This window comes from Cibotium barometz, chromosome 5 (genome assembly GCF_041138505.1).
Source record: "Cibotium barometz isolate CiBa-2024 chromosome 5, ASM4113850v1, whole genome shotgun sequence".
Lineage (NCBI taxonomy): Eukaryota > Viridiplantae > Streptophyta > Polypodiopsida > Cyatheales > Cibotiaceae > Cibotium > Cibotium barometz.
Window position 1 is genome coordinate 56,924,555 of NC_141050.1, and position 24,434 is coordinate 56,948,988.

Here is a 24,434-nt window from a genome sequence, read left to right on the forward strand (position 1 = left end):
TTGAGGAGTTAGCAAAACTGTAGGCTCTATTCATATGTTCAAGGAATATCCACAAGAAAATGTCTAATCATGCAATGGTTTATTTAATAAACTTTTGCAATTAAGCACTTACACAAGGTTGAAATGCAATTAAGCACTTACGCAAGGTTGAAATGAAATTAAGCACTTATGCAAGGTTCAAATACATTCACACAAGGTTCAAATGGGTTTCCCCCTCATGACTGTATACATAAACTTGAGAAATCTTGTTTATAGTGAAATCTTAAATGTGAGTAGCTCAATCTCATGCAAGGTTCAAATGGGTTTCCACCTCATGACTTGCATGCATGACTTTCTTGTTTGGAGTGAAATCTTAAATGTGAGTAGCTCAATCTCCCAACACGATATCTGTGTGTGTGAGGTAACATGCTCTATTCTATTTAAATATCCACCAATTCCACTAAGGCAACTTGTATTTGTACAATAATTTGAGTATGTCAATATAGAATTTGATTGATTATTTGAACAATCTATACAACATCGCATTTTAAGATGTTTAATAATTTAATGCCATAAAGCAATTAAATCTAAATCTTGCTAAGGTTGCTTATTAAGTATTTCAAGAGCTTGATAATGTTATGCCATAAAAATGATTAAAACTAATAGTTCTCAATGGTAATCATCCAAAGAAATATGCACTTTCTAAAAACTAACACATTTGTATGAATGATTTAATTTGTTAAAAATAATATAGGTTCTCCAACTATGAGAATATAAGTATCTAGTCACCACAGTACAATCATGAAAGTAAAGAGCCTTTGAAAGCATCTCTCTCTCTCTCTCTCTCTCTCTCTCTCTCTCTCTCTCTCTCTCTCGTGTCTATAGGTTTGCTCATTAAATGTGCTTGCATGGATATGTTATGTGGACTCTAATTGAGATTAAGAAATAGTTCAAAATGCTCATACAAAAAAGAGAACAAAAATCTCAATCGCTTCTTTTACCCTCCCCCCCCCCCCTCTCTCTCTCTCTCTCACACACACACACACACACACACACACACACACACACACATACACACACACACACACGCACGCACACGCACACGCACACGCACACGCACACGCACACGCACACGCACACGCACACGTACACGCACACGCACACGTACATGCACACACGCATGCATGCACGCACGCACGCACGCACGCACGCATGCACGCACACACACACACACACTTGTGTATAGTTGTTGTCATTAAATGCACTTTCATACCCATCTCATGTGTACTTTAAGAAAAGATTCAAAAAGTTGTGTGTAGTTGCTATCATTGAATGCACTTGCATACCCATCTCATGTGAACTTTAATTGAGACAAAGGGAGGATTCAGGAAGTCCATACAAAAAGCTTTAAAAGAGTAGATACATTTTCAATGCATGCCAATTAGATAAAGCACTATGGAGCTTTTTCAACTAAGGGAGGACTTTGCTAGGGGGTGGTTTTCAATGCATGCCAATTAGATAAAGCACTATGGAGCTTTTTCAACTAAGGGAGGACTTTGCTAGGGGGTGGATCAAAAACACTTTTCAATCCATTGAAGGTAGCATACCTTGCACTAAAGCCACAAAGTGTCATTCACATCTTTTAATAAACATTATTTAGCAATAAGTTAAGGCCAAAAACTTATCAGTTGGTAATTTGTTCATTCACATCTTACAACTTTGTTGTATCATGCATTTGCTTATGTACTTAGTGTGAGACAAATACTTTCTTTTTAGATGGAAAAACTTTTTTTAGGAGTTTGGTGTTTTTTTTTGTGGGGGTGGGTGGCATGTTAAGATATAATTAATGTTAGAATTAAAGGAAATACCATCTATCACAACTTTCTTACCTCATCTTCTTTTCCATCTTTAGTTTTATCTTTTAACTTTCTCTCACTACTCTCCTCGTATTTCCATTTCACTTCCTCTTAAAAGGGCAATTAGCGAATAAAGTAGATAATTTGTGGTGAAGGTAGGTATGGATGAAAGGAAAGCTTTCTTTCATGCTTCTTTTGTGGGCATCCTTATGTGGGGGAGTGAGTAGCATGTACCCCACATATTTAAGTTAGTGGTGTAGAAAGGTGACATTACATGGACGAGGTGGCGAAATGGGTCTCCCACATAGTATCTGAATTTAACACACGACCTTTAGTGGTTAAAGCCTAAGAGGCTCTAACAATTGAGGACTGTTTTTTAGTCTACACATTGAGCATGAGTGGGTAGGAGGCATAGGAAGAGTGCTAAAGCATGATGGAAAGGGGGTTTCATGAAGGAATTTATAGCATCTAATAATGACTAGATCATAGAAGAGTGCATATAATAGAAGTGGAAAGAAAATGCTCTTATGATTTGGCAAAGTTGTGATGATATAAGTAAACTTCCTCAGCTTGACTCCAATGGATTTGAGTGCAAAGCAAATACAATGAACAAGTGCCATAGAATACACCTCCTCATCCATCAAGTAGGCCCATGCATCACCTTATGCATTTGCACACTATCATGGATGAGTGGATATGCAAGAAACTAAGAGGGGTCCATGATCCATATAGGCCAAAATTGTTGGATAGAAAATAACACATAAATTAAAATGTCATAATCAGGATTAGGTAGATAAGCACTAAAGGCCCATTGGCAGGTGCCGGTAAGGCGACCGGCTTGTGACGTTATAAAAAGCCCCCGCGTCCATTCCATTTTTCTTGGCGAAACCTTTCGCTTCCACACGGCGCGCATTTTCACAGAACGCAAAGCTTCCTCTTCTACGCCATCGCCAGGTTTGATCATTGTGTTTCTTTCGTTGTTCTGTTCGTTTTTGCATTTTCCTTTGCGTCAGAGATCTGTAGAGCTGGCTTGGTGACCTTGTATCTTTCTCTCTGGCCAGCAAGCCATGGCGTTCCCCCTCTATTTGGAAAGTAGAATCGTAGATGAGCCTTTTCTGCATTAGCTCAGGACTTTTAACCCTCGTTTCACTGTGCTTCCGTGGCTGCTTGCATCTCTACTTGTTTGTTGCTCATTATGACTCCATGGCTCTGCTTGTTTGTTGCTCATTATGGCTCCATGGCTTTTTGCACCAGAAAAGCAGCTCCGCGAGAGCCTTTCCTCTAGCAAGGGAGAAATCCTCTCACAGGGCACGGATTTTTTTCGTAGAAACTCTCATTAATTGAATCGATGGCTTCCTTTTCAATTTAAGAAAGGAAGCATCAGATATGTTTTCGTTTCTTGGCCTTCTCAGAGATGAAGATACGAATTCAAACAGGATATGGTTATTAAATCCTACCTTGCCATCATGTATCCATGCTGCCTTAAATGTTCGATGAGGAATCTAGTAGGAGTCATCTTCATCTTTTATGCTCATTTGTTGGTCCATCTTACATCTGGTGCATTTTTCGCCGGCCTCATGATATGTGCATGTCCGTTTGGACATGGTCGTGTCCATTAGTTTCTGTGATGTTGTTTTTGTGATAACTGCATGAGTTTCCCTTGCACACCTCCAGCCTCATGATGTGTGCATGTCCGTTTGGACATGTTTGTGTCTATTAGTTTCTGTGATGGGTTGTTTTTGTGACGATAACTGCATGAGTTTCCCTTGCACACCTCCATCAGCTATGCTGCTCTTCGATCCGCCACGGCCATTTTCATGATGGATTTTTTTGAATATTCTGATCCTGTTTGTCTGTCTGATGCCTTCTCGGAGAGAGTTGCGATCTCTAGTCCCAAACATCGCACAGGTAAGTACAACATTTCAATCATTCCTTTGCAAAAACTCAAACTTATTCCTATTTGCAGTAGAATCTATGAAGCTTCATCATAATCTAATACTTTGCAGGTTTGATGGATCGATTTGGTGGTGGATAATGTGGGATTGAATGCTGCATTATGTGTTGTTTTTGTATATTGATTTTTGCTTGAATGTGCAGATCTTGTTTAGTTCGAACTGGCTAACCTCTCAGAAACACTGGAGCAAGAGAACTGGCAAGTAGTACTTGCCTTCTACGAGGCGCTAGCTGCAGGCGATGCAGGAGCTGTGCAGCGTCTACTAGCCTCGGATGATCTAGAGTGGCGGTTTTATGGTCCTCCATCAGACCAATATTTGATGCGATCACTAACAGGAGCTGCAAGGCATGACAGTTACCTTTTCAAGCCAGTCTCCTTGCGTGGAATCAGTGACAGGGTCTTTGCAGAGGGGCAAAGTGAGACACTTGACAGCAGCAAGTGTTGGGTGCATGTGTGGACTGTGAAGGCAGGGAAGATTACACAGCTTAGAGAGTATTTCAATACCGCTCTTACTGTTGTGGAGCCTTCTACAGTCAACACTGCACAGGACTACCTGTGGCAAAGCCAGTTGGGAAAAGGCATCAGGAAATCTATTCCGTCCCTCATCTTGGCAATTTGACCTGATTTTGCAGCTTCAAGTTGTTTTGGGTGTCAATAAAAAGCGGAGATGTAGACCCTAAGTCGGCCCGTCACGAGAGACTTAGTGGCGGTGGCTTCTAGTTTGTCTTTTTTAAGTCTATGTAGGTCTGATAGCTGTGTGTGTATGACATATCTATTTCAGCAAATAATGGTGTTGAAGGGTTTAATTTGTATCCACCTTATGGACTTATCTACTCTGAACTTATCTACTATGAACTTTATAGGAGTCTTGTCTCTTTATTGGTCTTTTGGTGGTGTGATTTTATGAAATGATGGTGTGGTCTCGGTGGAGCCAAGCAATGGTTGCCTACGGTTGAACACCTATCTCTATCTTAATTGCGGCTCTATGCAAAGTTGTGCAGTAGCGGAGTGATAGCTATTAGCTACAACTCTTTCAGCATGACAGTGCCAAGCATCTTCGTGGCACCATTAGTTGTGTGATGGCTGTCAAAGAATCAATTCATTGAAACACAGGAAACTCTTGATTGGGAGCCTGATGCATAAAACGCTACTCCAGCACGAGAGAGAGAGAGAGAGAGAGAGAGAGAGAGAGAGAGAGAGAGAGGGAGGGAGGGAGGGAGGGAGGGAGGGCCCTCCCTCGTGTCTAAATCACACGGTGCATTTAAGACGGGGTTCAAGTGGGATCGACAGCTGAGGGGGCCCGATTTTGGGCGGGGCCGATCTGGGCCGTCGGATCCCCGAAAGTAAACTAGGGCCGAAAAAAACTCGGCTTGCGAAGTAAACTAAGGATCCTAGTTTACTGCGAAGTAAACTAGGGATCCTAGTTTACTTCGCAGGCCGAGTTTTTTTTTTTGTAGGATCCCTAGTTTACTTCGCAGGCCGAGTTTTTTTTGTCGGGGGCTTGCCAAATTGCCTAGTTTACTCCAGTTCCCGAGTTTGGACTTATAATTTTTTTGCCTAAGTCTCAAATTGCAAAAGAATGATTTGAACCCACGACGTGCCGTTAGAGAGGCCATAGTCTTACCATTAGGCTATAATTTCTGCTAGCTAGTGTGTTCGGCCTTTATTAATATATGTGCGAGGCAGCCCTAGTTTACTTTCGGGGATCCGACGGCCCGGATCGACCCCGCCCAAAATCGGGCCCTCACAGCCATCGATCCCACTTGAATCCCCTCTTAAATGCACCGTGCCTTTTAGACACGAGGGAGGGAGGGAGGGAGGGAGCGCACTCTTGAGCATTAGGTGAGGAGAGAGTCTGACATTCTCAGGCCTCTCTCTCCTGTCAAAAATTTTGTCCCTGAAACTAAATTATTACAACGGTTAGTGCAACGGTTAGAATGGAGTTTTAGAGAGTTTGGAGCAATGGCACTTGTGTGTGGGGGTGTGAACATGTGCACTTCCTTCTTTCAAGCCAAGATTTTAAAAAAAGAGAAAAGAAAAAAATAGCTGTACTTTTCGAATACACACTTCCTCTTAAATAGCCATACACATTTCCTCTTAAAAAGCTATACTACTTAAATAGCCATACTTTTTGGAAAAAAATTGCGTTATTACATTTTTTCAAGCTATTGATTCAGAATTATTTGATATGTATCAGACAAATTATTTGACATGTATTATTTGATATGTATTAATCAAATGCCATGTGGCATTTAATTATTACAACCTTAGAAGATGAGTTTTTCCCAACCCTTCCCTCTCCTCCTCTCTCCTTCCCTCTACTCGTTGAGTGAGTCCTTTGAGGCTTTTTATAGAGAATTATGGTGCGTAAATAGAAAGGATATGGGTGAATGCATGCAAATGGAAACTATATGGGGGGTCATCATTTTATTGTCTTAAATAGATAGAATTGCAAATAGAAAGCATATGGGTGAATGTATGCAAATAGAAGCGATATTGGGGGGTCATCCTTTTATTGTCTTAAATAGAGAGGAAATGGGAGTCATCATTTCATTGACTTTTCAAGCATTAAACATTACGTATTAAAACGAAACCTTAGAAAAACACTTTTATTCTTGAAAATCTCACATAATATATTTAATAACACATCTATCCCAAGAACAATCGAGGAATTGAGAAGGATAGAAAGGTCTATAAGGGATAGTCATCGAATAATAGACCTAAAGCACAAGACTTTAGGGCCAAGTGAAGTGAGGGCCTCTCTTGAGGAAATCACCTCGAGACTAGGAAGCACAAAAATAGTGAGGATAATTTTCTTTCCAATACACAAGTGGAACGACTTGTATACCCTAAGTTGAAGTCAGGCTTCCCTCCACATGAGACTTGATAAGGGAAGAACATTCAGCTTCCATAGGGATGAGAGCCATTCGGTCCAATTGAACCAATAGTGCCAATATAATTAGGATGGGGGAATCGCAATGGGTTGAGAGCCACAAATATAGGGCCTCAAGTGTACCGCTAGCTCCTAAAGCAGCGGTATAAGGATTACCCAATGACACATTCGGGCTTTGTGTCCCTTGAACAACCAAGAGAAGCATCTTTTGGGGTGCCAGCCTATGGAATAAAACTCACGTAACCCAAGAAACAAGAAGAAACATAGATGTTGATTCAGCACTAATAATTATACCTACCAAGGGATTAAGGGAGGAAATGGAGTATGGCCACCCTAGGATAAGACCCTCTCTCATAGCCAAGCTAATTTTAAAGTTTGATGAAATGGGAGATCCCTACAACTATTTAGCTCCTTTCAAGCAAGTATGTACTACGGAAAGCGTGACTAACTCTTAAACAAAGATAGATGCCTTTGGTTTAATCTTAGAAAATAACACTTTACTTTGGTTTTAATTACTAGAAGAATTCCAAAGAGAAACCATGGAATACTTGGAGATATCATTCACGATAGGATTCTCTAAGATGGGTGTCAAACATAGTTGAATAACTCAGCTCTATCAATTCAAGTAGCTTGAACATGAAATAATGAGAGACTACATTAATTGTCTCTCAAGAACTTAGACAACATGTGCCTTGTTGAGAAAAACGTGAGCAAAACTAGGCTAATTTTGTAGTTCTTGGAAGGATTGAGAATCAAGCAACTACATGATGATGTGTTCTATGCTAAAAGGTATCGAACACTACTAGAGTGGTGTTGCTTGGATGTCATAGACTTTGATGATAACTTTATTGGCATCCCATCCACAAACAGCCTAGGGTTGGAATGATTGACCAAAACTAAGCCTAGCATTAAAAGCTCTGATTCATTAAAGGCAGAGGCACCCAAGAGTGTCGAAGGCATCATACCAAATGTTGTGAGATCAAAGGACTAGAAGACGTACGTAAAGCTGTGGACCGAGAGAGTCGGGCCATCCTCATGTAGATCCTAGATGTGACATGGTGTGTTGTATGTAGAAGAAACCACACAACCATGAATACCACAAAATATGAGGAACCCCTTTCGAAGAAACTATAAGAATACCCTAGCTCAAGAGAGGAGATCTCGGGGTTGAGTAAAGCATCAGACTCAGTACAATTGACCCAAATAGAAATAGAGGGACCCTTGGCCAATCATTATATTTCCACATTAGAACAAGTGGGTGGATGCATGCTGAACTTCCACATTAATGATGGCCACACAGTGTGTGGTAGATATAGGTGGCAAAGCAATGCGTGGGCAAGAAAGTGGGTAAGCACAAGTGCACTGATGAAAATAGAAAGTGCATGGTGAACTAAGGAAGACATGCGACAAAGTACTCTAGAATAATTGAGGTCGCCAGCCAGCTCAAGACAGGGGAAGATAGTTTCTAAGACATAGTCACATGCGGGAGGGCTTGAGAGACCATCAGAGTTGAGATTGTAGTGAAGAGAGTTCTTGGGAAGTTTGGTTTGGTTACATTTAGAAGGATAGAGTTCTTGCATATGTTGAAGGATTATAGAAAGAAGGTTGAAGTAGAATGAGAAGGTTTGTTTAAGCCAGAGCGGAGGGAAAGCAGAAGATGGAGAGAACCTGCTAGGAGAGGTGAGTTCCCTAGGGTCTCCGTGCAACGCCTTCATTTGAAACTTGGCCCAGTCCGGATCTTGCTCATCTACACTTGTTGTTAGTAATTCTTAAGCTAGTTTGTTGTTGCGATTGGAGATAATGTAGTGAAGAACTGCACTGAGGTCTACTTGTGGAGGACCCGCCAGTTTATTGTGTTTTTTCTTCTTTTTCTTTGAGCCCCAAGTCTCACGGATTTTGAGATAGTGTTTTTTTGCCAATATGAAGTAGACAAAAAATTTAGGTTGTATTGGTTATGAATAGATGAAAAGTCTGATGATTTGATGTTTTTATTGTGATGAGAGAGTTGTCTAGGTTGAGATCTTAAGGATGGAGTTCCTATATGTGTCAATATGATGACTAGTGAGTTGCTATTACTGACACAGTCATAATTAGTTGAGGAGGTACAAGGTCATTTTTGTTTTAGTTGGACATCAAAACCATCAGTTGAAGGTGTAGGGACCTTGCCCAAGTTTGCCTGAATATGCGAAAGGTGTTTGCGGGCCAAGTTCGTATGTCAGAAGTCAGAAGTCAATCAGATGTGCTAGTGGGTAGAATGATGGTTCTGAGTCAGCAATCAAATGTGCTAGTGGGCAGAATGAAGGTTCTGAGTTAGCTGAGAGTCCAATGAGAGTCAATTGAAGCTAGCTAAGAGCTTAAAGTGTTAGATCTTGGGTAGTTTTGAGTGTTTTGAGGGCCTAAGGATGTCAGAGGACACTTGAGGAAGGTTTCTGTTTCAGCAAGGCTTCTAAGATAGTTGGTTTTGCATCAGACTGCTGAGACAATTTTTAACCAAGTTCAATCAGAGGGATGAGACGAGGGTTAGCAAAGTGTCTAGGAAGGCATTGGAGATGTGGATGTAAAGTCAGCTGATGATAGACGACAATAGAGGACCTTGGAGGAAAGGTTTCTGACTGGAGTCAGCCATCAGCATTCAGAGGCAGAATCAGATTGTTTTGAGGGAGCTGGGGGTGCATTTGGTCAGTTGGATGCCAGTCGGGGTTAGGAGAGGCTTTTAGGTAGAAGGTCATAGCTTTTGGAGGTGAGAGCTGACTCAGGAGGTAGTTGGGTTGTTAGATAAGGAGGTTAGGAGGGTGTTGATGAGTATTGAAGTTAGCAACTGAGCCAGCTGGAGGGTTGTTAGATAAGGAGGTTAGGAGGGTGTTGATGAGTATTGAAGTTAGCAACTGAGCCAATTGGAGGGTTGGGGATAGTTGCAGGTCAAGTTCGAGCCCTTGGAGCTGGGATTATAGTGTCTTCCAATTTGATCCCGTTGTGTCTTCTTGTGTGCCTGCTGGTGGTGTAGTAGAGGCCATCACCCAGCCACCACATATCGTTTGGTGCCCCCACTGAGGATCAAAAAGTTCTTGCTAAGGGCTTTGGTAAGTAGGTTGGAGTCCATTTACTGATGATCAACTCAAGGACAATGGCTGGATTGGGGTTTGATGTGAAAAGATGTAGGGGATAAGAGAGCTTGAGCTCTTGCAAGCACACACACTCACAAAAACCCTAATAGAGAACACACAAGGTGAGAGGCTGAAATCTTCTTCTTCTTCACTCAACACTCAACACTCAACACTCAACACTCAATACACCATATACAAAGATAAGAGTACACACATATGAAAGCTACTCAACCAAATACATAATAGGGTTCTCTATAGTGTGAACCCACCAACTAAATGAGCTAGCGCTATAACTATGCCAGTCTCTAGAATGGCTATCACATAGCCTGTCATCCCACTGCCCGCATATCACCCATGATCTCACCAACCATGCCAGTGGTGTAAGTGGGGCTTATCCCCCAAGCGGGTCCACCGCCTCACTAGATGAGCTCGATATCTCAACACTCCCCCTCGAGCTCAACTCCATCTCATGTACACCAAGCGAAGCCCTGAATCTGCGGAGCTTCTCTGTACCCAATGCTTTGGTGAAGATGTCAGCTACCTGATCCTGTGTGTGCTGACATAAACAAGGTCAACGTCTCCTGGCAAGACCTTCTCTCTGATGAAATGGTAGTGGACCTCTATATGCTTCGTGCATGAAAAACTGGGTTCCTGGCCAACTGTATACTGCTAATGTTGTCACAGAAAATGACTTGTCTATCCCACTGATAGACCCAAATCTGTAAGTAACTTTCTCAACCAAGCTACCTCACATGCTGCCATAGCAGCACCTCTGTACTCGGCCTTTGTACTGGATAGAGAAACTGTAGGCTGCTTCTTGCTACTCCAAGTCACAATAGCACTCCCCAAAGAAAACATGAAGCCACTAGTAGATCTTCTATCTGAGATTTTACCAGCCCAATCAGCATCTGTGTATCCATGTACACATATCTCTGTTCCAATTTCATAAAATAGTCCACAATGCAAAGTAGACCTCACATATCTTAGTATGCGTCTCAATGCATCCAAATGCGGCTTCTGAGGAACCTGCATAAACTGACTCACCAACCCAATAGCATAGCTCAAATCTAGCCTGGTGATCGTCATGTAGATCAAGCTTCCTACTATGCGCCTATACGTAGTAGGATCCTCCAAAATCTCTCCTGAATCTGCACTCAACTTGCCATTCTGATCCAATGGCAGTGAGATAGGCTTACAGCCTGTCATACCATACTTGGACAACATGTCCAAGCCATACTGTCTTTGCAGTAATCCAATACCATGTAGTGACCTAATCACCTCAATGCCCAAGAAATATCTGAGCTCCCCCAGATCCTTCATCTCAAACTTATGTCTAAGCAAGATCTTTACATCAAAGATCTCTGTATCATGGTCCCCCGTAATGATCAAGTCATCTACATAGATGACAACAAGCACAACCTCTCTATCACCGTGTCTCACATACAGCGAGAAATTTGCATTGGCTACATGAAAGCCAATAGTGACAAGATATTCAGAAATCTTGCCAGACCATGCTCTTGGTGCTTGTTTCAAGCCATACAAGGCTTTCTTCAACCTGCAAACATGCTCGGGGTGACTCACATCCTCATAACCAGGTGGCTGCAACATATACACTTCTTCCTGCAAATCCCCATGCAAGAATGCATTCTTTACATCCATTTGATGTAAAGACCATTGCTTTGACGCAGCCACTGCTATCACAACTCTCACTGTTGCCATCTTGGCAACTGGGCTGAAAGTTTCCTCATAATCAATGCCATATGTCTGCGCATATCCTTTGGCTACCAATCTAGCCTTGTACCTGTTTATGCTTCCATCACTGTTATGTTTTACTTTGTACACCCACTTGCTTCCAATGGCTTTCTTGCCTTCAGGCAATTGCACTAAATCCCAAGTCTCATTTCCATATAGTGCATCCATCTCCTTATCCATAGCTTTCTCCCAACACACATTTCCAATAGCCTCATCAATGCATTTGGGCTCCACAACTTTTGCCATGTATGCATAGTGATGTGCCACATAACCATCATAGGTAAACCTTTGCACAGGGTTCTTCATGTTGAGATTCAAGCTCGATGTCAGTGTGAGCCAGCTATGCTATGTGCTGGCATGTTAGGTAGGAACATGTGTGAGACATAAATGACCGCGTGTCTAGCTGGTCATAGTGTGTGGACATTAGCTAGGGTTAGATGTGTGTGGACACAACTCATAGTGTGTTGTGTGTATTATGGATTATGGCATTATGCATTGTGTGAGAGTGGAGATGGCTTCCCTCTATGGTTAGGGTTTGCAATATACATTAGGGTTTGCTCCTGTGTGTGTGTCTCCTCCCCCTCTACCGTTCTTTCAACATGGTATCAGAGCCTTGTGCTGTCTATTAGGGTTTATTAGTGAGTGTAGAGAAGAGGGAGAAGAAGCCGTGAAGAGAAGCTGTAAAGCTTGCCATTGGAGCTGTGAAGCTTGGAGCACACCGATTCTTATTAGATCTGAGAGCTTGGCCTATCGGGTAAGGTCTTCTAAACATCCTTAAGCAGATTAAAAACAAAGCAAGTTAGAGCAACTCAAAGCAAAGAAAATTTCTGGTTTTTGAAAGCTTTCCATTAAAGCTTGGAAACACTGATGTATGGTGAAATAGAAGTGATTCTGGCAAAAGACACATGTATTTGACAAAGAATAATGTATTGGTAACTCCTATGCAAGCCTTAAACAAATTTTGGAGTAATTTACATGCATTTGATTGAGTGAAAAACTCTGGTTTTTGAGCTCTCACAAAACAGAGAAAAGGAGGTGAAGATTTGATGCATTTGGAGCATATTTTTGGCAAAAATTCAAGCATTGACTGGTTGCACACATACCCAAGTGTGTTAGGGACTCAAACCTATCATCAAATAGTACTTCAAACCTTCCCAAATCCCTCAAATGCAGGTGGCGCAGCCAGCACAGAGAAAACAGAGTAGAATTTGATCTTTTTGGAGCGAGGAGGCCAATTAATACTTGGTTGGTTGATTACTTTCACAATTGCTTTAGCAATTGGTTGCTACATACTATGTGATTGGATTGATGAATTATGCCTAATTGAGCTGGGAATGAGCTGATTAAACAGGCTGTCCCCCACTGGTTGTTGCAGAGAAACAGAGCAATTTTAACTGCCTTTGGTCTTATATAATTGGACAAATTCCTCTTACATGGAGTTGATGGACACTATTGCTAAGCTAATGAATGCCTGGTTGCTCAATTTGGATAAATATTGAAGAAATTAGTACTAAATTACTATTGGTTTTTTTGGTTTTTCTGATTTTTCCCAAAACAGAGAAAGGGGTTTTTAAAAATTGATATGTACACATGTCAGATGGTGTTGATACTCTACATTGAGGTTGTTTAGGTGTCAATGCAAGTTGTCCATACTTGATTGCATCACTACATTGTGATTTGGAGCCGTGGAAGCGTATCAAAACAGGGTATCTCGGACTGCGTGAGCCAGTTCATCTTGGATGCATACAAGTTGATTTTCTACATCAAATTTGAAGATTGTTGGCTACTTTGGAGTATCTGAAACATTCATTGGAGTGTGGTTGAGCTGAGGAAGGCTCATTTACAGATTTGAAGTTGTGCGGAAGCTGTATTTGCATTGAGCAAACATGTCGGATAATCCAGTACAGATTGTTGGTGAAAAGCTGGATAGGAAGAACTTCCAGGCATGGAAGTACAGGATAAAAAGTTTCTTGAAAGAAAAAGGATTTTGGAATCTCATTTTACAGGTGCTGAGCCAGAGCCTGAGCTACCTCAACAACCTACACAACAGTAGCTTATTGCTCATAAGCAATGGTCAGAGAGAGTATTCAAAGTGCTGCATTATCTGTTTATATGTATTTCTGATGCTATGCTCATACACATACAGGATGCTGAGAATCCCAAAGATGCATGGGATACTTTGGTCAAGATGTTTGATACAGATACGAGTGCTCGCAAGTCTGAGTTGCGATAGCAGATACATAATGTGAAAAGGAATAAAAGGAGCATACATGATCATGTGCAAGAAATCAAGAAGTTTGCAGATGCATTGGCCACAATAAATGCCCCCATGCTTGATGATGATTTGGTGGATATTACCTTGCGTGGTCTTGGCAAGGAATACAAATCTTTTGATACATCTATCTCCGTGAGGAGTACAGGTTTACCAGAATTTGATGAGTTGGTTTCACTCTTACTTGTTGAGGAAATCAAGCTCAGTGATTCATTTCTGGATGCATCTACTAGCCATGATGATAATGGCAGAAATCAGGCTTTCTACTCATCGCAGAGAGGCTTTAGAGGCAGGGGGAGATTCACATCAGGTGGACGCGGTGGTAATGGTCGTGGATGGCAGGACAGGTCTCCACAACAGAATTTTTAGCCTTCATATGGTGCTTGAGGTGGTCGTGGCTATACACCTCAGAGAGGTAGAGGAAACCCCGGTGGTAGAGGACGTTGGCAAGGCCAACAGACATCTATGCAAGATGTGGAATGCCATTATTGTGGGAAGTTTTGTCATATGGCGAGAGATTGTTTCCGCAAACAGAATGATTTGAGAGGGGGTAGAGTACAACGTGGTGGTCATTATGGTGGAAATTATGCACAACATGGTGGTGGAAATTATGCATCAAGCAGTAATGATGGCATTGCAAATCATTTGTTCGCCATGAAACATGTTGTTGGATCGATGATGACAAATGCTGAGAATGATGATACTTGGTATATGGATTCTGGAGCATCAAACCATATGACTTGTCATGGTGGTGAATGGTTTGAGCATATGAAGCCTATGGATGTGAAAGGCTATGTGGAAACAGGAGATGATACTCAGCATGCCATTACACATGTTGGTAGTGTACCATTGGTTATGCACAATGGTCAAACAAAGTCTATGTTTGATGTATTGTACGTGCCTTCTATCACAAAGAGCTTGGCCTCGGTCAAATGGTGGAACAGGGATTACAGGTTCATTTCAACGAGCATGGTTGCTTCGTTGAGGACTTCAAACATGGTTGTAGAGTCATTGCTAAAGGCAAGAAAGAAGGCAGATTCTTTAAGCTGGATGGTGGAATTCGTGAGTTAAAATCAGCCATGTTCTCTAAAAGCAGGAATGTGGTACAGGACATTGATATATGACATAAGAGGATTGGACATGTCAATATACAGAGATTGGACATGTCAATATACATAGATTAAAGAACATGCAAACAAGAGGCATTGTCAGTGGATTGCCTAGATTCAAATATGATGGGAATATGCATGTTTGTGAAGCCTGTCAGTTTGGAAAGCAGGCAAGGTTGAGGTTTCCTAGAGAAGGAAATATGAGTAGCAGGCCACTTGAGATCGTACATAGTGATGTATGGGGTCTTGCACAAAACCCATCTATCAAAGGCAGTTTATACTATGTGACATTCATAGATGATTTCAGCAGGATGACATAAGTTTATGGATTTCAAAGCTTTTGCAGAAAAGCAATATGGTTGTTGGATTAAATGTTTGAGAACAGATGGAGGTGGTGAATACACCTTAAAGGCTTTTGAGCATTTCTTGAAGAAGCATGGTATAAGAAGACAATTGACTTGCAGGTATACACGTCAGCAGAATAGTGTGGCTGAGAGAAAGAATAGAGTCATACGTGAAGTAGCTAGGGCGATGCTCAATGAAAAGAGCATGCCAGATTATTATTGGGCAGAAGCATGTGCTACCGCAGTGTATATACTGAACAAAACACCTACAGCAGCCATTCATGGAAGCACGCCAAAGATGCGGCTTACAGGTTACAGGCCAGACATTGGACACCTCAAAGTTTTTGGATGCATAGCTTATGTACATATGCCTGATGAAAGAAGAAGGAAGTTGGATCCTAAGGCAGAGAAATGTGTATTTGTTGGATATGCACAGGATCGAAAGGCATACAAATGTTATAACCCACAAACTAGACAAGTGGTCATCTCACGAGATGTGGTGTTTGATGAGCTTGCTAGTTGGTACAAAGCAAAAGATGAGGGTGTCATTGAGTCACTTGAGGTTGATGTGCATGTGAACTTGCCACCACAAGCATGTTCTAGTTCTACTACTATGTTTGGTCCAGTAGCAGAAGCTGAGAGTAGCACTATACGTCCATGGTCAGGACGTTTGAGGCATGAGAGTGTGAGCACTGGGAGTAGTGCTATGGATAAAGGCAAGAAGAAAGTTGAAGGAATTGGAATCACAGGTTATGAGTCATCTAGTTCAGAGAGTTTGGATGAGGAGCTTGGCATACCTGTTTTGTGCTAGACAGGATAGATATGTGCCACCACATGCTAGAGTTACAGGTGTACAGAGTGACCCGCATGCATTGCGGAGATCCCAGAGAGTCAGATATCCAGTTGACAGATTGACATATCGAGATTTTGCTATGCACTATGCATATATGACATCTATGGTGAAGCATGTGGAACCTACATGCTATACAGAAGCTATTGGAGAGCATGTATGGGAGAAAGCAATGGATGTTGAGATGGACGCATTGGTTCATAATGACACATGGGACTTGGTTGCATTACCAAAGGACAAGAATGTTATTGGATGTAAATGGGTTTACAAAGTGAAGTGCAAATCTGATGGTTCTATTGAGAGACATAAAGCAAGATTGGTAGCAAAGGGTTATGCACAGACCCAAGGTCTGGACTATGATGAAACCTTTAGTCCAGTGGCTAAGATGGGCACAGTGAGAGCAGTCATTGCTATGGCTGCAGCTAATGGCTGGGAAATGCATCAAATGGATGTCAAAAATGCATTTCTAAATGGAGATCTACAAGAGGAAGTGTATATGGCACAGCCAGAAGGGTATGTACACCCAAGATATCCCACTCATGTATGCAAATTGAAAAAGGCATTATATGGTTTGAAGCAAGCACCTCATGCTTGGAGTGTTAAGATGAGCAGATATCTTATCTCACTTGGTTTTCAGATTTCTACAGCAGATTCTTCACTCTATGTGAAGAAGACAGAGCATGGGATTGTTTTACTTGTCATCTATGTGGATGATTTGATTATCACAAGTGATCATGGTGCAGATGTGATGCATGTCAAGAAAGAATTGAGTGGGAAATTTGACATGAAGATCTTTGTGAGTTGAGATACTTCCTTGGAATTGAAGTGGTCAAAGATCATGTAGGTACATGGTTAGTACAGCGCCAATATGCATTGGATATGTTGGCAAAGTATGGCATGTGACAGGGTGTAAGCCTATGAGTACACCTTTGGAGCAAAATGTGAAGTTGCGGGCTGATTATGGCGAGGAATTAGATGATCCATCTATGTACAGGAAGATGGTTGGTAGTCTCATTTATATGACTATCACACGCCCGGATTTGAGTGTTGTGAGAGCAGGCTGTGAAGTGATTAGTCTGAGAATCCTAACAAGGAGATGCAGGATGCTGACCAAGTTGTTGATTTGGACTTTTTGTTTGATGATGTTCAGGATGTTCCTAGAAATTAGTTTGATGATGTGGAGGGTAGGAATGTGTGTGCAAGTCTGGTGAAAGTATAGAGAATTGTAAAGTGTTCTAAGTCAAATGGAGAGAACAAATCTAATGAGAATGGAGAAATAGGAAGGGGGTTGAAAAATAAGTATGCTTGGGTGATGTACCTTTTTGATAGAGGTAAGGCTAAAGGGTGGCGTGTAGATTGTGTGAAGATTTTTGATCTAGGTAATTGGTTTTGGAGGATGTTGTTAGTCCCTTTTGATCCAGGGGGGAGATGATTTGATGGATCATGCCTTTGTTATATATAAAGCTGTATAGAATGGTTTGTAGGTGAGCAAAGTTTGGAGAAAAAAAGAATGCATTGAAACACATGAATGTGTTTCACCTAGGGGGTGGGCTATATGTGAGGTGATGAATCCTAGCCTCATCTAAATTTAGCATGATGAATAGAAGCATGCAATATACATAAGATGTTGTTTGGTAGATCATAGGTAGCAAAGCGACGCGTGAGCAGGCAAGTGGGTAAGTGCAAGTGCACTACGATGAAAATAGAAGGCGCATGGTGATCCAAGGAAGAAAAGAGGCAAAGTATTCTAGAATAATCGAGGACGTCGGTGGGTTCAAGATAGGGGAAGATAGTTTCTAAGACACAGTCGCATGGGGGAGGGATTGAGAGACCATCAGAGTTAAGACTGCAGTGAAGAGAGTTCTTGGAGGGCAGTTTGGTTTGGTTGCAATTAACAGGCTAGAGTTCCTACAGCTATTGAAGGATTGCAGACAGAAGGTTGAAACAGAATGAGAAGGTTTGTTTGAGCCAGAGCGGAGGGAGAGAGGAAGATAGAGAGAACATGCCAGGAGGTGAGTTCCCTAGGGTCTCTGTGTAGTACCTTCATTAGAAACTTGGCCTAGTCTGGATCTTGCTCATCTGCACCTACTGTCAGTAAGTCAAAAGTTGATTTGTTTGTGATTGGAAATAATGCAGTGGAGAACTACCACACTGAGGTTTACTTGTGGAGGACCCGCTAGTTTATTGTGTTTTTTCTTCTTTTTCTTTGAGCCCCAAGTCTCAGGGCTTTTGAGACACTGTTGTTTTTTGCCAATCTGAAGCAGACATGGAATTTGGGTTGTATTGGTTATGAATATATGAAAAGTCTAATGATTTGATGTTTTTATTGTGATGAGTGAGTTGTTTGGGTTGAGATCTTAAAGGATGGAGTTCCTATATGTTTTTATTGTGATGAGTGAGTTTTCTAGGTTGAGATCTTAAGGATAGAGTTCCTATATGTGTCAAACTGATGACTAGTTCTGACTTAGTCAGAATTAGTTGAGGAAGTACAGGATCATTTTTGTTTCAGCTCTGCTGGGCATTAGAACCGTCAGGTAAAGGTGTAGGGACCTTGCCCAAGTTTGCCTAAGTATGAGGAAGATGTTTGTCAGCCAAGTCTGATTGTCAGAAGTCAACAATTAGCAAATCAGATGTGCTAATGGGTAAAATGATGGTTCTGAGTTAGCTAAAGCTAGTTAACTACTTAAAGTGTTAGATCCTGGGTAGTTTTGAGTGTTTTGAGGTCTTGAGGATATCAGAGGACAACACTTGAGGAAGGTTTCTGTATCAGCAGTAAAGGCTTTTGAGACAATCGGTTCTACATTAGACTGTTGAGATAGTTTTCAAAACCAAGTTCTATCAGAGGAATTAGAAGAGGGTCGGAAGAGTGTCCAGGAAGGCACTCGGATGTGGATGTGAAGTCAGTTGATGATAGAGGATAACAGAGGACCTTGGAGGGATAGGTTTCTAAGTAGGGTCAGCCATCAGCATCATTCAGAGGTAGAATCAGATTGTTCTGAGTCAGCTGGGAGTGAATTTGGTTAGTTGGATGTCAGCCGGGGTCAGGATAAGCTTTTAGGTGGAAGGTCAGAGCTTCTAGATGTGAGAGCTGACTAAGGAGGAGGCAGCTGGGTCATATAGGGAGGTTGGGAGGGTAATAACGAGTGTTGAAGTGACCAAGTGAGTCAGTTGGAGGGTTGGGAATAGTTGCAGGTCTAGTTGGAGCCCTTGGAGAGTTGGGATTCTAGTGTCCCCCAATTTTTCTCGCATTGTGTCTTCTTCTTGTGTGCCTACTTGTTATATGTACATTATGTGTGCTATGTTATATACACATTATGTGTGCATATACTAGGAGGCTAACCCACATTAGACTTGTGAGCATGGGAGCATGGAAACAAGGTCTAGTGGAGCATGGGTTAGGACTAACCTTAAGGTTTAAGGTTAGGGTCAGGCATCCAAGGGTCACACATGAGGAATGGAAAGTCAAGAGTCACTTGAGGGCCCTCCTATATAATAGGGGCATGGGGCACACTCAAGGGGGCTTGGAGACTAGGAAGCTTGAGGCTTATGCTATGGTCTCTTGTGTAGAGGTCCATATCTACTCACCTACCATTTCACACTATAGCTATATGCTATTGGATTGTGTTATACCTCTTGATGGTATGGGACATCAAGGTAGAGGTATGATGTATTTCATTTATGATTCATGTGTGCATCCCTTGGGCTCGGGGGTGGTTGGGTGGTTGAGTTTATGCCTGATTTATGCATGTTTATGCATAACAATTATCTAAAGAGATCTTAGGGTTTTAACAGTGGTATCAGAGCAATCTCTATTTAATTGTTGTTGATTTGTTTTAGTAAATTTTAATATTTACTGATAAAATGTTATTTTTTATTGATTTGTGTTGATGAATTGCACGTGGATCATCGATTTGGTGATTAGAACGTGTGTAACTACAATTCAATGGACGAATCGACGTTGCGGGGAAATTTCGTGAGTTAATGCTATTTTTTCCTATTTTTAATGGTTAAAATCGAGCATTAATGGAATTTTTTACAAAAATACCATAGAGTTTATGGTGGATATTTTTGTAGGATGGATTCCTTGAATTTCTAGAATTTTTAGAAATTTTTTCTATTTTTTAAGGAATTTTTTGAGCATTTTTTTGATTTAAAATGTATTTTTATACATTTTTTGCGGATTTTTCCGCGGGAATGCGATCAAATTTCTGTCAATTTCTACCGAAATTCAGTAGGGGACAGCGTGTTGATGCATGAGATGCTCTCCTGTGTGCGTGGGACTCTCTCCGCCTCTCAAATCTGATTTTTCTTTCTCTTTTCCGGGAGAAATTCTCTTTAAAATGATTTTTTTAACATTAATCATAATTAATTATGATTAAGATATGTTAATTAAAAAGCTTAATTAAAGATTAAGCTAATCTCTCGCTGATTAACAGAGTGAGAGAGAAGAGATTGGAGGAGAGATGGAAATGGAGAGGAAAGGGAGGAGAGAGGGGAGAAGAGAGAGTCCTCTCTCTCTCATTCTCCATGCGGCGCAGGCGACGGGAAGGGGGGGCTGCACGCACAGCAGAGCCGGCGGAAAAAAACGCCCCCCCCTATAAAAATCAAAATCAAGCTATAAGCTAAAAAAGCTTATTTTTCAATTTTTTTATTTTTTTAAAAAATAAGTTTTTTATTTTAAAAAAAGTTTTTTGATAATATTTCAAAAAAATAGCTTGGAAAAAAAGCCTGAAAAATACTAAAAAATTTGGGATTTGAGGTAAAAAATCTCTGAAAATTTCTTCTTGAAATTTCTTGGCTTTTCAACTTCCGGAAAACCTTTGGCTTTCCGTTTTCCCGAAACCTTTTGGCTTTCCGAATTCCGGAAAAACTTTTGACCTTCCGTATTCCGGAAACTTTTGACCCTTCACATTCCGATTTTTTTTGTCTTTTCATTTTCCCAAAACTTTTGGCTTTCGGAATGTGAAAGGTCAAAAGTTTCCGGGAAAACGGTTGGAATTCCGAAATTTTTTGACCGTTCGTATTCTAAATGCGTTCGGGGTTGATTAAAAATCTCAAAAAATTCTGAAAATTAGTGAAAAATTAGACAAAGGTTATTTTAAATTTTGGAAAAATGTGGGGTTGGTGTTTGCACGTGGTGTGTCCATTCGCTTGCTCGTGACCATTCAAATTCCTTTTAAAATATTTTTTTTGACCCAAAAAATTAGAAAAATCCATTAAAATTATAAATTTTCATTGGATTTGAGAATTGTCGGGCGGAATCGAAAATTTCGTGAACGATGGGATTCTCAGGAAAAATTAGGAATATTCTGAAATTATTTTTAGAAATCCTAAAAATTGATATTTTTAAAATATCAATGGTATTTTGGCAAATTAAATTGCTAAAAATTTTCTGGAAAAATATAGGTTTGGAATGCCATGAGATAGGTTTGGTGGAATTCAAAATTATTATATTTTGAGACCCTATAAATTAGGAAAAATTAGAAAAAAATCATGATAATTCTTTTTCTCGAGAATTTAATATTTTCGAGGGTTATTTAATGTTGAAGTACATTTTCTCGTGCTGACATTAGATAGATGCAGGTTATTCGCATATTATTAATACGATTATACCTCGTATTAATGGATATTTATGTTTGGATTAATTCTAAACAATGTATTCATGATTTTTTAACATTGTTTAGCCATTCTTTTTGGACATGTTCCTTAATTTCTTTTGATGGCAAAGGGAAACTGGGAGGTGAGGATGACACAGTTACTTCTCAAGAACTCATTGAAGTCGATGAATTATACTATGTTCCACATAAACCTGATAAGGTACTTGAATTCAGGGAAAGGAAACTTTGTAGTTGACTAATCCCTGAGGTTAAAATAAGGTGGAAAGATAGGGAAATTGAGAATTCGACTTGGGAGTCGGTTGAGATTGTTCAGCGTAGTTCTCCTTCTTTTCATTGCAAGAGTGCAATGTTTTGAGAGAGGGGAAGTATGTTATATGTACATTATGTGTGCTATGTTATATACACATTATGTGTGCATATACTAGGAGGCTAACCCACATTAGACTTGTGAGCATAGGAGCATGGAAACAAGGTCTAGTGGAGCATGGGTTAGGACTAACCTTAAGGTTTAAGGTTAGGGTCACGTATCCAAGGCTCACACATGAGGAATGGAAAGTCAAGAGTCACTTGAGGGCCCTCCTATATAATAGGGGCATGGGGCACACTCAAGGGGGCTTGGAGACTAGGAAGCTTGAGGCTTATGCTATGGTCTCTTGTGTAGAGGTCCATATCTACTCACCTACCATTTCACACTATAGCTATATGCTATTGGATTGTGTTATACCTCTTGATGGTATGGGACATCAAGGTAGAGGTATGATGTATTTCATTTATAATTCATGTGTGCATCCCTTGGGCTCGGGGGTGGTTGGGTGGTTGAGTTTATGCCTGATTTATGCATGTTTATGCATAACAATTATCTAGAGAGATCTTAGGGTTTTAACACTACTGGTGGTATAGTAGAGGCCATCACCCAGCCACCACACATCGGGCATGGCAAAAAAGATTCAAACTCAAAAGTTTGGATGAAAAATGTCAAGCATCAGTATGGGCCCTAGTATGAGCTGAAAAGATGCAGGGGAGAAGAGAGCTTGAGCTCTTGCAAGCACACACACTCACAAAACCCTAAAAGAGAACACACAAGGTGAGAGGCTGAAAATCTTCTTCTTCTTCACACAACACTCAACACACCATATACAAAGATAAGAGTACACACAATATGAAAAGGTACTCAACCAAATACATACTAGGGTTCTCTATAATGTGAACCCAACTAAATGAGCTGGCGCTATAACTATGCCAGTCTCTAGAATGGCTGTCACACAGCCTGTCATCTCGCTGGCCGCATATCACCCATGATCTCACCAAACCATGCTAGTGGTGTAAGTGTGGGGCCTATCCCCCAGGCGGGTCATCAGTGTCCACTGCCTTACTAGATGAGCTCGATATCTCAACACTCCCCCTCGAGCTTAACTCCATCTCATGTACACCAAGCGAAGCCCTGAATCTGCAGAGCTTCTCTGTACCCAATGCTTTGGTGAAGATGTCAGCGACCTGATCCTATGTGCTGACATAAACAAGGTCAACGTCTCCTACCAAAACCTTCTTTCTGACAAAATGGTAGTGGACCTCTATATGCTTCATGCGCGAGCATGAAAAACTAGGTTCCTAGCCAATTGTATACTGCTATTGTTGTCATAGAAAATGACAACTTGTCTATCCATTGTTGATAGACCCAAATGTGCAAGTAGCTTTCTCAACCAAGCTATCTCACATGCTGCCATAACAGCACCTCTGTACTCGGCCTTTGTGTACTGGATAGAGAAACCGTAGGCTGCTTCTTGCTGCTCCAAGTCACAGCAGCACTCCCCAAAGAAAACATGAAGCCACTAGTAGATCTTCTATCTGAGATACTACCAGCCCAATCAGTATCTGTGTACCCATGTACACATATCTCTATCCCAGTTTCATAAAATAGTCCACAATGCAAAGTAGACCGTGATCACATACCTCAATATGCGTCTCAATGCATCCAAATGCAGCTTCTGAGGAACCTGCATAAATTGACTCACCAACCCAACAGCATAGCTCAAATCTGGCCTGGTGATCATCACGTAGATCAAGCTTCCTATTATGTTCCTATACATAGTAGGATCTTCCAAAATCTCTCCTGAATGTGCACTCAACTTGCCATTCTGATCCAATGGCACTGAGATAGGCTTACAGCCTGTCATACCATACTTGGACAACATGTCTAAGCCATACTATCTCTGCAGTAATCCAATACCATGTGGTGACCTAATCACCTCAATGCCCAAGAAATATCTGAGCTCCCCCATTTCTTTCATCTCAAACTTCTGTCTAAGCAAGATCTTTACATCAAAGATCTCTGCATCATGGTCCCCCGTAATCGGATCAGGTCATCTACATAGATGACAACAAGCACAACCCCTTTATCACTGTGTCTCACATACAGCGAGAAATCTACATTGGCTACATGAAAGCCAATAGTGACAAGATATTCAGAAATCTTATCAGACCATACTCTTGGTGCTTGTTTTAAGCCATACAAGGCTTTCTTCAACCTTCAAACATACCAGTGCTTGTAAAAATTAAATAATGCCACATTGGGCTATTATTTCTTCATTTTTCTCTATTTGCATGCCTACAAGGTCAAAGGTAAGCTTCCCCCCCCCTTTGCCTTTCCCTTATTTCTTTGAGGTTTACCATGGTTTTCACCTTGTGTGTGTGTGTGTGTGTGTG

The 24,434-nt window shown here is 41.0% G+C and overlaps 1 pseudogene across 1 annotated transcript; it reads left to right on the forward strand.

Annotated features, from left to right (window-relative positions):
• Positions 1 to 3,959: 3,959 nt before the first annotated feature.
• LOC147638677 (wound-induced protein 1 pseudogene) lies at positions 3,960 to 4,654 on the forward strand (annotated as a pseudogene). The gene has a single exon (XR_015265956.1). The product of XR_015265956.1 is annotated as a wound-induced protein 1 pseudogene (transcript).
• The last annotated feature ends 19,780 nt before the right edge of the window (positions 4,655 to 24,434 follow it).